Source organism: Mastigoproctus giganteus, chromosome 10 (genome assembly GCF_048544385.1).
Source record: "Mastigoproctus giganteus isolate SK-2022 chromosome 10, ASM4854438v1, whole genome shotgun sequence".
In the NCBI taxonomy this organism is placed as follows: domain Eukaryota; kingdom Metazoa; phylum Arthropoda; class Arachnida; order Uropygi; family Thelyphonidae; genus Mastigoproctus; species Mastigoproctus giganteus.
The window spans coordinates 53,886,576-53,902,446 of record NC_143584.1 but is presented as its reverse complement, the minus strand read 5'-3'; positions in this window follow the sequence as shown (position 1 = coordinate 53,902,446).

Sequence of the window (15,871 nt, the reverse complement as noted above, 5' to 3'; positions counted from 1 at the left end):
AGAGGCCCAATTACAATCAGAACTTGTGAAGCTAATAATTATAGAACAATTTTATCAAGTAGGGAATTTGTTTACGGCGTTGAGTTCGCCTTCACAAGATTCTTTGTGTGTGCCATATTTGGGAAAACCACATCTACATGCAGCAGGGCAATATGTCGTCGCTCAAATTTACACAGACCGGGCCAGACGGCCATTCAGGCGGCCTGCGCTATATACACGCGCTCCGGTTGGACTGCACAAACTTGGCCTGTGCAGGCAAGCCAGAGCGTCTGTAGGTACCCTAATGCATACAACATTGGTAGTATTACCGCCAATTTTGGATCCACTAAAACTGCAAATAACAGAGCTCAGGGGCTCGCATCTGGTCAGTATGAGCTTGGCACACCCAGGGTTCCGAGCTGGATATCATCATTCTTCTCTTTCTTGGTGATTCCTCTCTCTCTCTCTCTCTCTCGGGAGTATTATTATTTTTTTTGTTATACGGCCAATAATAATATATCACCAAACCAGCATTCATGCTAATTATTCAGCCACAGAACTCAGTCAACATTCGCATTCACATATTTATAACACTCAGATTCTGCTGTAATATTAACAAAACTGAATTACAGTTATAAACTATTATTAATACATGAAGCTTCAGCCATTGAATGATTTTCCGACTGAATCTCGCAGGATAACATCTTAAAACATGTAAAATTTCCGGCGCGCTCGCGCTAACCACGCACCACGGAAGCTAGAGTTATAACACTCAGAATTTCTTTCCTGATTAAATGAACCAACTGATGATGGAACTGCGAAACTTCAACGTTAGGATTCTTGGTTCTTCTCATTCTTAGATTCATAATCGTTAATTTTTATGTATGACAATCCAAGCCGAAAAGAGCTGTACTGCAGCTAGAGCTTTAGTCGCCCGGGACGATCCCTGAGTTTGCCGCCCCTCTCAATACACACCAAAAATACTACAAAAAGTTAAAACGACGTATAGGGAAATAAATTAAAACACTATGTTTATTTTTGAAGTAAAACTTTAATTCCAACATTCTAAAATGTTATTTTTCTTGCTTATCTGTTAATTAAGTAATAAAAATTACTAAGTTAACAAAAATAAAAGAATAGTCGAAAAATAAAATTGTGTCTCACGTGAAAAGTGCCTCCCCCAAAAAAGTTCCGTACGGGGCGGAACGTCCCCTTCGCCTTCCCCTACCTACTCCACGGGAAAATTTTTCATATTTTTTAATTTTTTCATTATATTTTGACCATACGGATTAGGAGGTAAGTTTCGTGATTTTTATAAGCAATGCTAAAAAATTTAAATCGTATAAAGAATCGATGTAAGAGTAAGAGTAAGAATCGAAATAAGTTGCAGATGGTAACACAAAAAATACTTACCCTGAGAAAAAATTAAAATACAGTATTTAGTACGGGCAGTCCTCGTATAACACGTGTTTACACTACACGAATTCGATCATACACGATTTATAAATATGGGGACGACATCGTCGTCCCCATATTAACACGAATCGAATTCGCTTGTGCACGATAGATGGCAGTCGAACTCGGGAATCACCCGAACTGAAAAAAGGGAAGTTTCTGAAAATTTACTTATGTTTTTCATACGATTGAAGATTTCAGTGAAGGGAAACACATTATTTATTATTATTATTATTATAATAACTAATAATAACATAAAAACCCACAATTCTAGATATCGGAATTATCGTAAATGCAATTAGATCGAGTTTACTACCCGTTTATAACAGATTCCATTAGCAGAAACGCAACTGGAAATTGTTTTTATTGTTTTATGGTAGTAACCTCCAGAAATGTGTTGTAGTAAAATGTGAGCTAGTGTGAGGTGATAATAGTGTTCCTGTCTTTACTGCTTTGTCTATTCAGTTGCTACACGCAGGCAGCTTTGTTTCTGTGTATCAAGCGTGCCTCCTCGTTTTTGTCCTTTTTATATTGTAATTGTGTTTCATTCCTAATAATGAGTAAAATACTTGAGAAAAATGTGAAAAGGAAGCATGCTGGTGAAGATATTACAGATTCAGAGAGAAAAAGGAAGGCAATATTATTGTTATTAATATTATTATTATTAGCCATATGGTGCAAGGAAGCCTGAGGCTTATGCTGCACCAGCAAAAAAAAAAATTTCTGAGTTACCTTGTATGTGAGAGAGAGAGAGAGAGAGAGAGGGGGGGGGAACGTTCCCACCAAGAAAGAGAAGAATTATGATATCCAACTCAGGACACTGGCTGTGCCAAGCCCATACTCACCAGATGTGAGCCCCTGGGGTTAAGGAAATGGTTATGGATTCCCGGCACCTTTAGATAAAGGTGCCGGGAATCCATAGAGTGTCAAAATTTCTTACCGAGAAAAACTTGTAGCGGCCTTATACAAGTATTTATGGCCAAAATCACACCAGATTCCAGCCCACCAGGGTTTCCCCTGGTAAGGCTAGTCCGCCTCTGTCGATAGAGAAAAAAACGAAATTATGAAATGCTTTGAGTAAAAAAATGAAAGAATGTGATTTTGCGCATATCACTAAATAGAAAATTTTGCTATAAAGAAGTTCATTAATTAAACAGAGGTCCTACTTGTTATTTGGTTTTTAGGAGCATTAGCAACTAAGGCCATATTGCTCCGGGGATATGCAGTGGTCACGGGCTTGAACCCCAGTCTAACCAAGAAGTGTGTGCTAAGCACTGCTGCTGCTGCCCAACTGGCTACGGAGGCACCAGGTCCTACTTTTATATGTCAAACGTTTTTTGGTGCCCTCTTGAACTGCCGCCTGCAAGTGACGCTTACCTCACCTACTCACTTGCAGCGGCCCTGCCTGGGAGTCTAACACGCTGATGGAACTGATATTTGGGTGGCATTCAAGTCGAGTGAAACCATTTTCAGCAAAGTCCGGATGGTCTGTGCCAGCAAAATCCTCTGCTTGCACCTTCACAATGGTGGGACTGTTATTAATTGTGGGTATAACCCCCATGCGTAAGCACACTGTGAGTGACCACCCAGGTGTGAACCAACGTAAGCAGGGGTCGAGGTGTGGCGTCCACACTACATGGAGGAATGCCGCCCCTCTGTGTTATCAGGCAATACTAGGTGGTAGATGACTCTCATTAACCGGTGCAATACCACTAATTTGCTTATTGGAGGCCTGAAGTGGTGGAACCCATGTTTAGTCTCCAGACCTAAGTTCCGGTCAACCCTTCACCATCTCTTCCATCATGCAGTATGACTGATGACTTTTGAGGTGATGATGGACATTATGGCGAGATCCCACCTTCCTTACATTTCGAGGGTAGAGCTCTAAAACGGTGTTCGCAGGCCACTGAGGGTGACGATAGATGGCTCTCTGTCTGCTAACTTTTCCACTAATGCCGGTGTCCCCCAAGGTTCAGTTCTTTTCCCCACTCTTTTCCACTTGTATATTAATGACCTTCTTCCATTGACTGGAAATCCTATCCATAGTGTTGCCGATGATAGCACATTGCATTCCACTTTCCAGTTTGAGAATCATTTCCCTGCTCAATCAGCCTCAACTTCTTGAATATCCACTACCAATTCCTTAAATTCTAATTTCCAAGTAATTCTCCAGTTGGGGCAAAGGCAACTTAGTTGATTTCAATCCTCTAAAACAGAGTTGTCTTATATCTCGCAAAAAGGATTCTTTTGCTCCTATGCTTATCTTTGGTGACACTTCGATTTCTAGGCAAGATGATATATCTCTCTTGGGAATTACCCTGACTTCTAATCTCTCTTGGCACAAGCACATTGCAAATATTGCTTCATCTGGATCTAAAAAACTTGGTTTTTTTCTTTCGCTCTTGCCGTTACTTTCCTTCCAAACAGCTGTTCACTCTGTGCAAATCACAAATCCTCCCTACCATGGAATATTGTTCCCACATCTGGGGCAGCGCCCCCAAAACCTCTCTCAGGCTTCTAGATTCTTGTAGTGAACACAGGCTTCCAGCCTGCATTTACTGCATTCAGCTAATTTCACTGACTCCTGTCTAAGTTGTCAATCCTGACTTTATTCTTTCATCTTCAGAAGAGGGCAGTTAGGTTAATTAATGACTCATCTTTTACTTTTTTACTCTAACAGAGTCTCTCCAGTCACTGTCTCATAGACATACTGTTTCTGCTGTATGCCTTTTCTACAGATACTTCAATGGGCACTGTTCTTCTGAATTGGCTTCTATAATTTCCGCTCTCTCTTTCAAAAGAGTCCAAACATGAGCCGCCGCCAGCCAAAATCAATTTACTGACCAACTTCAAACTCACAGAACCAATCTTTCATCATCCTCGTTTATTCATTCAACTGCCACTTTCTGGAACAACCTTCCTTCATACGTATTTCCTGAAAATTACAGTCTAGAGAAGTTCAAGTCTAATGTCAACAAATATCTTCTTTCGTCTTCTCAATCTCCAACCCAAGCACAGTACTAAGTACTATCTGTTCTAATACCTCTCGTGTTTGGGGTTTTAATATAAAAAAAAAAAAAAAAAAAAATTGAATTAGTTGTCGTAGTAGCCCTCCCTTTCTCATTTAGTACTTTCCCTGAAAGCTGTGGGACACTATAATTAGGATAGCATCTGCCAGGAACCAATTCAGTTTAAGCTATTCGCGGCCTGTGGCCTTGTTTGAGATATACAAACAGGGCGGCTCGTTGGTAGGCTGTGTGGAACTGTAGCCCCCCCCCAGCTTTTTATATATAAATATACAGTCAATGGAGTTATATGAAATTTTGTGAAGAACAATGCAATGCAGTGAATTTTATTTTATAAATAGGTCCCACATATAGTATCTCATCCTCTATTTCCAATAGTCATTTCGATAATAAACAAATAAAAATGTGAAATCGTTTTCAACTTTGAAGTATAACCGTAGGTGTAACTGTGCGCTACTCAGTTTCATATTTTGGTCCCAGTGGTTCAGTCAATGCCTAGTTGGCAGGTTGCCAATATTCATTTTTTAGAGGTGACGAAACGAGACAAAGGGATTGCAGAGTGAGCAGTGCCGATTTGAACAGTGCACCAAACTTGAATGAAAAAGTTATTAATCTATTTTCAACAAATGAAAACTGAAGAATGCAGAGGCGGATTTAACGGTGGGTGCACTGCGCCCGTGCCCTGGGCCCCGACTTCTGAGGGCCCCAAGCGAAACTCCAACAAATTAGTTGAACTAATATGTTCAACTGTTAGTTCAAAACTTTGTGATTATTATTATGCTATTATTAATTATATTATACATATATTATATTCAAATTTTATTGGAAATAAAACATTAATAGTACATAATATTTTTTATTTATTTAAAAAAATAGTTAACATGTATTTTTATTTTCCCTGTCTCTCTCTTTTTTTTAAGGGGCCCAATATTTTCTTCTGCGCCTGGGTCCTCAACCGACCTTAATCCCCTACTGGAAGAATGAAATTTTATTTTTAAATAAAATTTCAAGATTACCCAAGTCTGTTAATGGTAATTGTCCAGTTAATGTTTTATAGTATTTTTAACTTGCTTATTATTATTACTATCTATGTCTACATGTCTTATAACCAAGGCAATTTAATGTAACTTTAAGAAGCAGCACCCCCGTACATCACAGTCATGAGCCACCGCTGTATACAAAGAATTAGTTGCAAGTAGACCGTTTGTGTGAAACACTATTAAGATATAATTTGTAGAAAATAAAGGGAACTTGAAAACCATAAAATGAAAATGCCGACTCAAAATAGTGGCTTTTAGTTACAATGTATGCAGCCAGAAATGTTGCCCATTTAATTATCTTTACTGGTGGTAAGAGCACACTTTGGGAAAACTACTTTTGTTGATATGATTTTTTGTATCGTTTATTTCACATAAATTTAGTGAATTCGTATTTTATAATTTCAACACTGTAAACTGATAAAATGGCCCCTAAAGAGAGCAGTAAGAAGTAAATTTCAATTAAAATTAAACAAAAAATGTGGTGAAAATTTCAACGCTGAGGTCTCTGAGGTCTTGGAACGAATATTAAAATCATTATTACTATATTTCACTGGTGGGGGGGGGATTTTATTCCACTGGGGGTGAAACTCACCCATGGTAACCCCCTGGATTCAACACTGGGGAAGACTCTGCATCAACACATAACAGTACAATTTTATGAAATAAAAGAATGTTCTTTGGGTTTGCTTAATGGTGCAGAATACATTTTTTACTGTCAGTCTGACAGGCTAAAACATATTCTGAACCATATTCAGCTCTGAGAAATCCTTCGATAATCCTGAGATACATCATTCGATGTTCAGTGTATGCTGAATACAGAATGAAGGCAGTCTGATATCATATTTGTAGAAACAAAGTTCTCTTTTATTCCTGCTATACTTCTAATCCTGGAACACTTTAATATATTAATATAATAAAATAACCTGCTAAAATCTGTTCATTAACTAAGACACCTGGCAGTTCATCCACCAAGAGATAAGCTAGATTTCACTGTAATGAAGGTGTACACACCATGAGCAGGGCCGGCTTAAGGCACGATCGAGTGGTTCTCCTGAACAGGGTGCCAAATTTCCCGAAAATTCACTGATTTGCTGTAAATTTCAAGTTGGTGAGGGTGCACAAAAAAATCTTGCCCAGGGCACTGATAGACCTCGGACTGCTTCTGACCACGAGGGGAAACTCTCGCTCTCTCTGACCATTTTTTGCAGAAGCGCTGGAGTTATTTCTTTCTGCTTCCATGGGTTTTTCTGTTACGTTGACAGCATACTGTGTGCATGCACTCGCGTGTTTACCGTTTCTATCAAATCGGTGAATTCCGGACATATCCTGTTTAATAACAACGGTGCATTACAACAGATAATAGGCCACCGTAGCTGAATGGTCAAGCGAACGGGTGCATAAGTACCAGTGCCTTGAGTGACTGGGGTTCAAGCCCGTGACTGCTAAATGTGGTGCTGTTTCTTGTATTCTATCTATATTGTGAACTCCTCTGACCATTTGGTTGTCCTGGAGTATAAACAGCAAATTTATTATTTATTAGATATCCATCTTGAAAACAACTTTTACTTCACTTAGTTTAGAAGTAAATTTTGCAAAAATAATGCAGATGATCTTCAATAATAAGAAACAACTGGATGACATCGATGTGTCCATCAGTGGTGTGGTTTTCAAAATAGTTAAATAACGTGTCTGAAACAAGTTTAGATAAATCTTAATCCTGCACCACAAGGGAAAAACGCCAGCAATCTTGTTTCATCAGGGGGGAACCTGAAGATAATAGTGGGGGGGATGAAGATAGAGAAGGAAAAAGAAAACACAGAAGAGCTAAATGAATAAAGAAGCACCAGAGAGGTGCGGAGATCCTGCACTGTAGAGGGTTCACACGGTGCCGGCATAACCGAAAACGGTGCACAAGATGAGAATCCTTGATAGCATAGTCGTGAAAGTCGGATGGTGATCGTGATCATCTTTTAGACCTCGAAAGTCTCTATTCCTGAAATTCTAAAAGGTGATAAAGATGTCCACAAGTTCAAAAAGAACAGTGTTAGTTGTCTGGTGGCACCGGGGGTTTCCCCCATCTCTGCATTCAAAAAGAACAATGAAAGCATTGATTGATTGAAATCTAAAAGGTGATGAAGATGTCCACAAGTTCAAAAAGAACAACGAAAGTGTTGATTGATTTAACTGGTTGAGACAAAAGAATCCAGAAATCCAAGGGCAGTAATTGGTACTCATCCTAATAGTTGAACAAGAACAGAATTTAATAGATTAATAGTGTTGAAATTTAGATCATTAGCATTAGTAGAGGCATATGATGGAAGAAAGCAAGCAAGCTATTCTTCTGCTATTGCTTCTTTTTTCATATTAAACAAAGTTTCAACACTACTTTGTTGGTCTTTGATTCTCCCTTTCCTTTGCTGGAACGTTTGCCTTATTTGTTTAATTGCTTACTTCCCTTTGACCAATTCTCACCTCCCCCTCCCACATTCTGGGTTACTTCAACTGATATAAATATACAGAGAACTATTGGCTAACTTCTTTGGTCTCCGATACAGCCTGTGTTCACTACATTCAGCTAATTTCACCGACTCCTGTCTACATTGTCAATCCTGACTTTATTCTTTCATTTCAAGATTTCATTTTCTTTTACTTTGTTTAAATTTCAAACTGGGCATTTTGCCTTCATTCACTTTTAAATTCAAACTTTTATTAAATTTTTCTTTAACAGGATTTATTCGTTATTATTTTAGCATAATTCTGCATTTACTTTTATTTATTTAATTTTGAATTATATTCTTTTTCCCCCCCTTCTTTTTTGGTCTCTGTCGGGTCCGTTATGATGTATTCGTACGTATACATCATAACAGAAACAGAGACCTTGCTTATTGCTGTGGTTCCTTCGGTTTTGGCTGCTGACCCTTTGAAGATATAGTTAAAATCTTAGGACCTACAGCATTAAGTACTGTTTTTATTATTTTTCAGGTAATCTGCTTTTACTCTGCAGGCATTCTCATATTATTCCATTGTAATTACACTTGACAGTTCAGCACCCCTACCCAATACACTGATCATATACATTGATCATACACATATATACAGGGTGTATTTAAATCGGTGTCAAATATTCTAGAGGCATATTCCCATTGACCAAACATTAAAAAAAGTTCATATAAACATAGGTCTAGAAACACTTAGTTTCTGAGGTAGGAGGAATTTTATTGTTTAACAATATCAAACAAATAATAAGCAATCCAACAGAACAAGTTTAACAGAAACTAACAAAAACAGTAAACACAAGACAGAACATTTAGTTAAAAAATTGTTCAAAATGGTCTCCTCCTGCTTTGATGCATTCTTTGAGCTTGCATTCCATGCTTTGTCATACTCTGTTAAATACATCTGGAGTGTTACGTATTTGCTCACATCCATTTATGATACGCAGGGGCACACCGACTGGGGGTGCAAAGGGTGCATTGCACCCGGGCGCCAAATATTTAGGGGCACCGACACTAAAGGCCATTCACCTCCGTAGCCAGGTGGGAAGGAGCAGCAGTGCGTAGCAGACGCTTCTTGATTAGACCGGGGTTCAAGCCCGTCACCACCAAATACGGAGGATGCGGAAAGATCAGGGAATGACCACCGCATATCCCGAAGCAATATGGCCTTAGTTGCTAATGCTCCTAAAAACCAAATAACAAACAACAAACTAAAGGCCATTAAATTATATAATTCTTATATTACAGATCTCAACAAAAAATTATAAAAGATGTTTTAATTAATAATAATTGTTAATTATTATTTTAATCACTTAAGTAATGGGCGGGAAATTAAATAATTTTTGACAAATTATAATTACTTTTTTTTTTTTTGTTAAATATTATTTATTTAAATAACAATTGGTTGAATCATTCTCTTTAGATGGCTGACAAAAAAAATAAACTTTTCAGTGCAGCCTACCAAAAAAGAAAATTAGAAAAAGAGGAGAGTATAAAAAAAGTTACTACTTCAATTTCACGATTTTTTTGAACCAACATCTGCAAAAAGTCAAAAAAACTGGAGAATTGTCGCAATCACAGTTAGATACTTTCTATGATGACAAAATCAGCGAGGAACAAAACATCATTCAAAATTCCATAGAAGATTGCTTTTTGAAGAATACTCCAGATTTGACCAGTAAATGTTTTGAAAATGATATGCACGATCCACAGTTATGGCCAAAGTTGTTAACGAACAGTATTAGAATGTTTTTAGTAGAACTCGATATATAACAAGTTCAACATTATAACTTTCCTTTAGATGATAAGAAGAGTTCATTTTCTACAGAATATTATTATAAACAATTAAGTAATGGGGATAAAATTCTTAGAAGCTGGTTATTATATTCAAAGTCAAAAAATTTTGTATTCTGCCTTTGTTGCAAACTATTTCATAATAAAACTACGGGTTTTAATGATGATATTGGTTTTTTTGATTGGCAACATTTATCGAAAGCTTTAGATAGACATGAAAAAAGTAAAGTACACATTGACAGTTTTAAATCGTGGATTGATTTCAAAAAATCTATTAAACATGAAAACACGATTGATGCATTCAGTGAGAATTTGATAAAATTGGAAAAAGAGATGGAAAGCAGTAATAGAAAGAATTATTTATACAGGGAAAAATTTAGCTTTAAGAGGCCATCATAATAAATTGTATGAGGAAAGAAACGGAAATTTTCGAAAATTAATAGAAATATTTGCACAGTTTGATAGCATTATGGCAGAACATTTAACACACATTCAAAATGATAGTAAAAATTCCTCATTATCTAGGGGATATAATATCTGTCATTGGTCAGAAAGTGAAAAATACTATTCCAGATATGTTAAAACAAAGTAAATATTATTCGATTATATTAGATTGTATGCCAGATGCTAATCACGAAAAACAAATAACGATAATTGTAAGATTTGTTAACTTAAATAATGAAGCAAAAAAAAAAAAATTGAAGTAACAGAACATTTAATAGGCTTTTGTTCAATTTCAGATACAACAGGTGAGGGTCTTACTAATTTTTACTTAATTTTTTAAAGCAAGAAAACATTAATGTTAATGACATGCATGGCGTTCAGGTGGTAGATGACTTTCATCAAACGGTGAAATACCACCACTTTGCTTATTGGAGGCTTGAAGTGGTGAAACCCATGTTTAGTCTCTAGAGCAAAGTTTCCGGCATCCCCCTCTCCCCATACTTCTCCTTCAGCCCATGGACGGTACTAAGTACTATAGGTTTTGATACCTTTCGTGTTTGGGGTTTTCATAAAAAAAAAAAAAGGCCAATCCTACAACAACGGGACTAACATTAAGGGTAGAAATAGTGGTCTTCAGAAATGAATTTTAGATATCAATCCAAGAGCATTTTATGTGCCATGCACTGTGCATAGTTTAAATTTAGTTATAAATGATACCACAAAAGCTTCTCTAGAAATTGAAAATTGTTTTGGCATTGTTCAGGAAATATACATATTCTTTTCGGCATCTACATATAGGTGGAAAATTTTAATGGAAGAGTGCCCCTCATTAACTGTTAAACTGCTGTGTGAGACTAGGTGGGAAAGCTGGTTTAATGCAATAAAAGCACCCAAGTACAATTTGGATGCAATATATGATGCATCATTTATTTTGTATAATGATCAATCTCGGGATAGTAATACTCGAAATTCTGCCAAATCTTTACTAACAAAAATCAAGTCATACAAATTTTACATTGTATTCCCCAAAGTCTTACTTTGGGGAGTACAATGTGTACAGGAAGGATCGGAAGGGAGGAGGAGGGGTTAAGCTATTGGTTAAGAAACACAAAATCCAAGGAAATACAGCCAGTCGACAGTGTAATTTCAAGTCAGTGTGGTGTGACATAAGCTGGGAAAGCAAAATTGAAAGTAGGAGTGTGTTATGGGCCTAATGACTCTGATGAGTATAATAAACTACTGTACAGAGAAATAGAGTGGGCAAGTAAATCAGAGTGCCTTATAATGGGGGATTTTAATTTCCAAGATATTGACTGAAATTTGTGGGTTGGTCACTCACACACTAGCAAGGGTTTTGTGGATTTATTGGATGATTGTTTTCTACAGCAGCATGTTCGGGAGGCAACTAGAGGGAGTAATACTCATGATCTGATTATCAGTAGTGATTCTTCATGCATTATGAATCTGCAGATAAGGGAACCACTAGGTGGCAGTGATCACAGTGCGCTGAAGTGGGATTTACTCAAAGAGTAACTACCATCAGGGGTAATGGTAAGGGTTTTTGGTTTCGTAATGGTGACTACGGTGGTCTGAGACAGTATTTAAATTCTATACGGTGGGACCAACTGATGATGTTACCAACAGCAAATTCAAATGGGAAGCATTCAAAGAATTAATCTTGGAAGCTACTAGGCTTTTCATACCAACTAAGAAATATTGTTCAAGGTTTAGGCCTAAGTGGATGTCAGATGAACTAATTACACATGTGACAGAGAAGAAAAATGCATGGGATACATATAAATATTAACAGGTGACACGGAAGTCTATGACAGATATAAGCTGGTCTGTAACCAAGTCATAAAGGAGGTTAGACAGGCAAAGGCAGATTACGAGAAATCTTTGGCAAAGGATGTAAAGATAAACAGCAAAGAGTTCTTTACTTATGTAAACTCTAGAAGGAAGGGGATGAATCAGATTGGCCCACTTGATATCGATGGTTCAGCTGTTGATCATCCTGTTCAGGTAGCTATCACCCCAGGGGCTCATATCTGGTGAGTATGGGCTTGGCACACACACAGAGTCCTGGATATCACCATTCTTCTCTTTCTTGGTGATTCCTTTCCTTCTCTCTCTCTCTCTCTCTCTCTCTCTCTCTGGTGGGGTAACTCAGAATTTTTTTATTTGGCTGGTGCAACATAAGCCTCAGAATAATAATAACCAAATGAATATTTTGCATCTACATTCACACATGAGGAGTTATTCAGGGAGGGAAATGCCAGAGGAGTAGTAAACTTATACAATAAGCTAGATAATCTTTTTAATAACTGAGAGTAAAGTGGAGGAGAAATTGTTGAAGATAAACATAAGAAAGGCACCTGGGGAGGATGGAATCTATCCAGTTATATTAAAGGAGGCAGCAAAGGAAGTAAGCAAACCCTTAGCCACAAAATTATGAGAGCTTCCTTGGACTCAGGGGAGGTACCCATGGACTGGAGATATGCAAATGTGACCTCAATCCACAAAGGAGGATCAAAGGGAAACATAGATAATTACCAACATGTTAGTTTATCTTCCAGGGAAATTAATGGAGGCAACTAGTTAAAGAAGCATTGCAGAATCATCTAGACAAGACTTCACTTATAGTTCGGACACAGCATGAGTGTGTTAAGGGAAGTCTTGTCTGACCAATTTGATTGGATACCATGATGTGGTCACAAAGGAACTGGATGCAAAGAATAATTTTGATATCATATATTTGGATCTTAGAAAGGCTTTTGATACTGTTGCACATGGAAGACTGCTGCACAAATTGGAGCAGTGTGGCATTGGAAGCAAATTGCTGCTATGGATAAAGGGATAGTTGAGTGGGAGAAGACAGAGTGTGGTAATCAATGGACACTGCTCTTTATGGACTAATGTTATTAGTGGAGTCCCTCAGGGTTCAGTGTTTGGTCCATTGTTGTTTTCTGTATTTATTAATGATATTGATGATGGTATCAGGCTTAATGTCCAAGTTTGCATATTATACAAAGGTCAGCAGGGTTGTTAATGACACTAATGACAGTACGCTGCTGCAACAGGATCTAGTAAGGTTGAGCAGTTGGGTTGAGGGGTAGCAACTGACGTTTAACATTGACAAGTGTAAAGTACTGCGTATGGGAAGCAGTAACTCCCAGAGTAGTGTATCAACTGTGTGGTACTGCACTGACGGTGGTAGAGAGTGAAAAGGACCTGGAGGTAATTGTGCAGGCAGATACGAAGTTTTCTGAGCAGTGCAGACAGTCTGCAAGAGTAGCTCATGGTGTCTTGTCAATGATATACAGGAATTTTTCTATCGGGGATAAGGAGGTGATTATTCTCTTGTATAAGGCAATGGTCAGGCTACAACTTGAGTACTGTATACAGTTCTGGAGGCCTCAATTTAAGAATGATGTAGAGCTATTTGAACGAGTACAGAGAAGGGCAACAAGATTAGTGAATGGAACAAAGGGTTGCTCTTACGAAGAAAGGCTTAAGTTTTGCAAATTACAGTGTCTGGAGACTAGGCACCTGCGAGGTGATCTGATTGAGGTGTATAAAGCCTTGAATGTTTTGAGCATGCTCAATGCCGATGGGATTCTTTCTCAGAATAATTGCCTGAGAGGGCATAAATTCAAATCGAGGAAAGATTATTGTAGGATAGATGTGCGGAAGTTTGCCTTTAGCCAGCAGGTGGTTGATTTCTGGAACAAACTTCCATCTGTTGTTGTAGAAATTGATAGTTTAAATAGATTCAAGGCAGAACTAGGCAAATTTTTGTAGCTAGTGGATTGGTGAAATGAGAAGGGTGTGTATTTTTATTTTTTGGCTGATGCTAATTAAACTTGCTTTCCTGCATCATGTGCCTTTGCTGATGCTAATGCTATAATGGCTTCAAAAACATGTTCGAGGAAGCTAAGAAAATTGCTGAAAAAATAGACTGTGAGACATCTTTTCCAGATGTTGAAATAATTCAACAGCATCAGAAAAAGAGATTGTTTTTGTATGAAAATGTGGAAGATGAAAATATTTTATCGCCGGAATGTCTTTATAATGTCAATTTTCATTTTACTATTTTGGATACAGCAATTTCCAGAATTAAGAAAAGATTCGAACTTATACGTAATCATAATGAAAGTTTTCAATTTTTAGATGACATTTTTTTCGCTTTAAAGAGATACGAAATTTAAATATTGTATGGATTTGCAAATTAAATTATCAGACAGTGCACAACAGCAATCCGACATGCTTTGAAATTGTGCGATGAAATAGATATTCTTTTAACTTATATTAAATCTAAAATGAATGCCTTGGCAATTTTAGAATACATTTTTTCAAATGACAAGGTCAGTTTATTGCCAAACCTTGCTGTAGCTATAACAATATTCTTAACGATGCCAGTTACAGTTGCATCAACAGAGAGATCTTTTTCAACGCTTAAGATTATTAAAAATCATTTACAATGAATTATGAAACAAAACAGGCTTTCGAAATTAAGTATTATTAGTATTTAAAACACAGATGTTTCTAAATTAGATATATCTGACATTATTAACGATTTTGCAACAAAAAAAGCAAGGAAAATTGATTTTATGTAATGACATATAGGTAATACAATTGTTATTGTTAATATAGTTTACTATAGGTATATTTTTTTCTTTGTTGTGATAAACATTGCATTTCTTTTATTTTTTGTGTTGATATTTCTGTAAAAAGGTTTGTTTTCTGTAGTTAATGCAAGTTACTTTTTTAAATCTGTCTAATTTTTATTTCTGTTATTTTTTTTGGTCTTATATTTCTGATAAACATGGAAAGAAAAAAAACATTTGTTTTGTGTTATGCAAATTATTTTCTTTCTGTAACTCATTAAAATATAATTATAAAACTTTAAATGGAGAGTTTATTATTTTTAATATTACCTTTATATTTTCAATGCAGAGCTCTATATCTGTTAGAATCAAATTTTTTATAGATTAATTTTAAAAGTGGTAAAGAATATCTACTAGTTGCATTTTTATTGCTTCATAAAAAATTTTTTAACCTATACAGGTGGCAAAAGAGGCTCACATCTGGTGAGTATGGGCTTGGCACACCCAGGGTCTTGAGCTGGATATCATCATTTTTCTTTTTCTTGGTGATTCCCTTCTACTTCTCTCTCTCTCTCTCTCTCTCTCTTGGGGTAATTCCAAAAAAATTTTTTTGGCTGGTGCAGCATAAGCCTCACGCTTCCTTGCACCATATGGCTAATAATAATAATAATAAATAAATTTGACTCTGATAGCTGAAAAGGCGTTTGATGTTTTTTTGCTGGTCATCATATGGTGGTTAAGACGACTGGACGATGCAACAGTATCGGACCAGCATCTTTGTCAGACTAATGTAAAAACATAGGTCCATAAGACATGTACTATATAATATTGGTGTAAATACACCATAGTTTACCCATAAGTTTAACTACATGTAGTAGTGTTGTTTGTTGTTCCATTTGTTGTTTGGTTTTTAGGAGCATTAGCAACTAAGGCCATATTGCTCCGTGGATATGCGTTGGTCATTCACTGACCTTTTCCGCATCCTCCGTATTTGATGGGCACGGGCTAGAACCCCAGTCTAATCAAGAAGC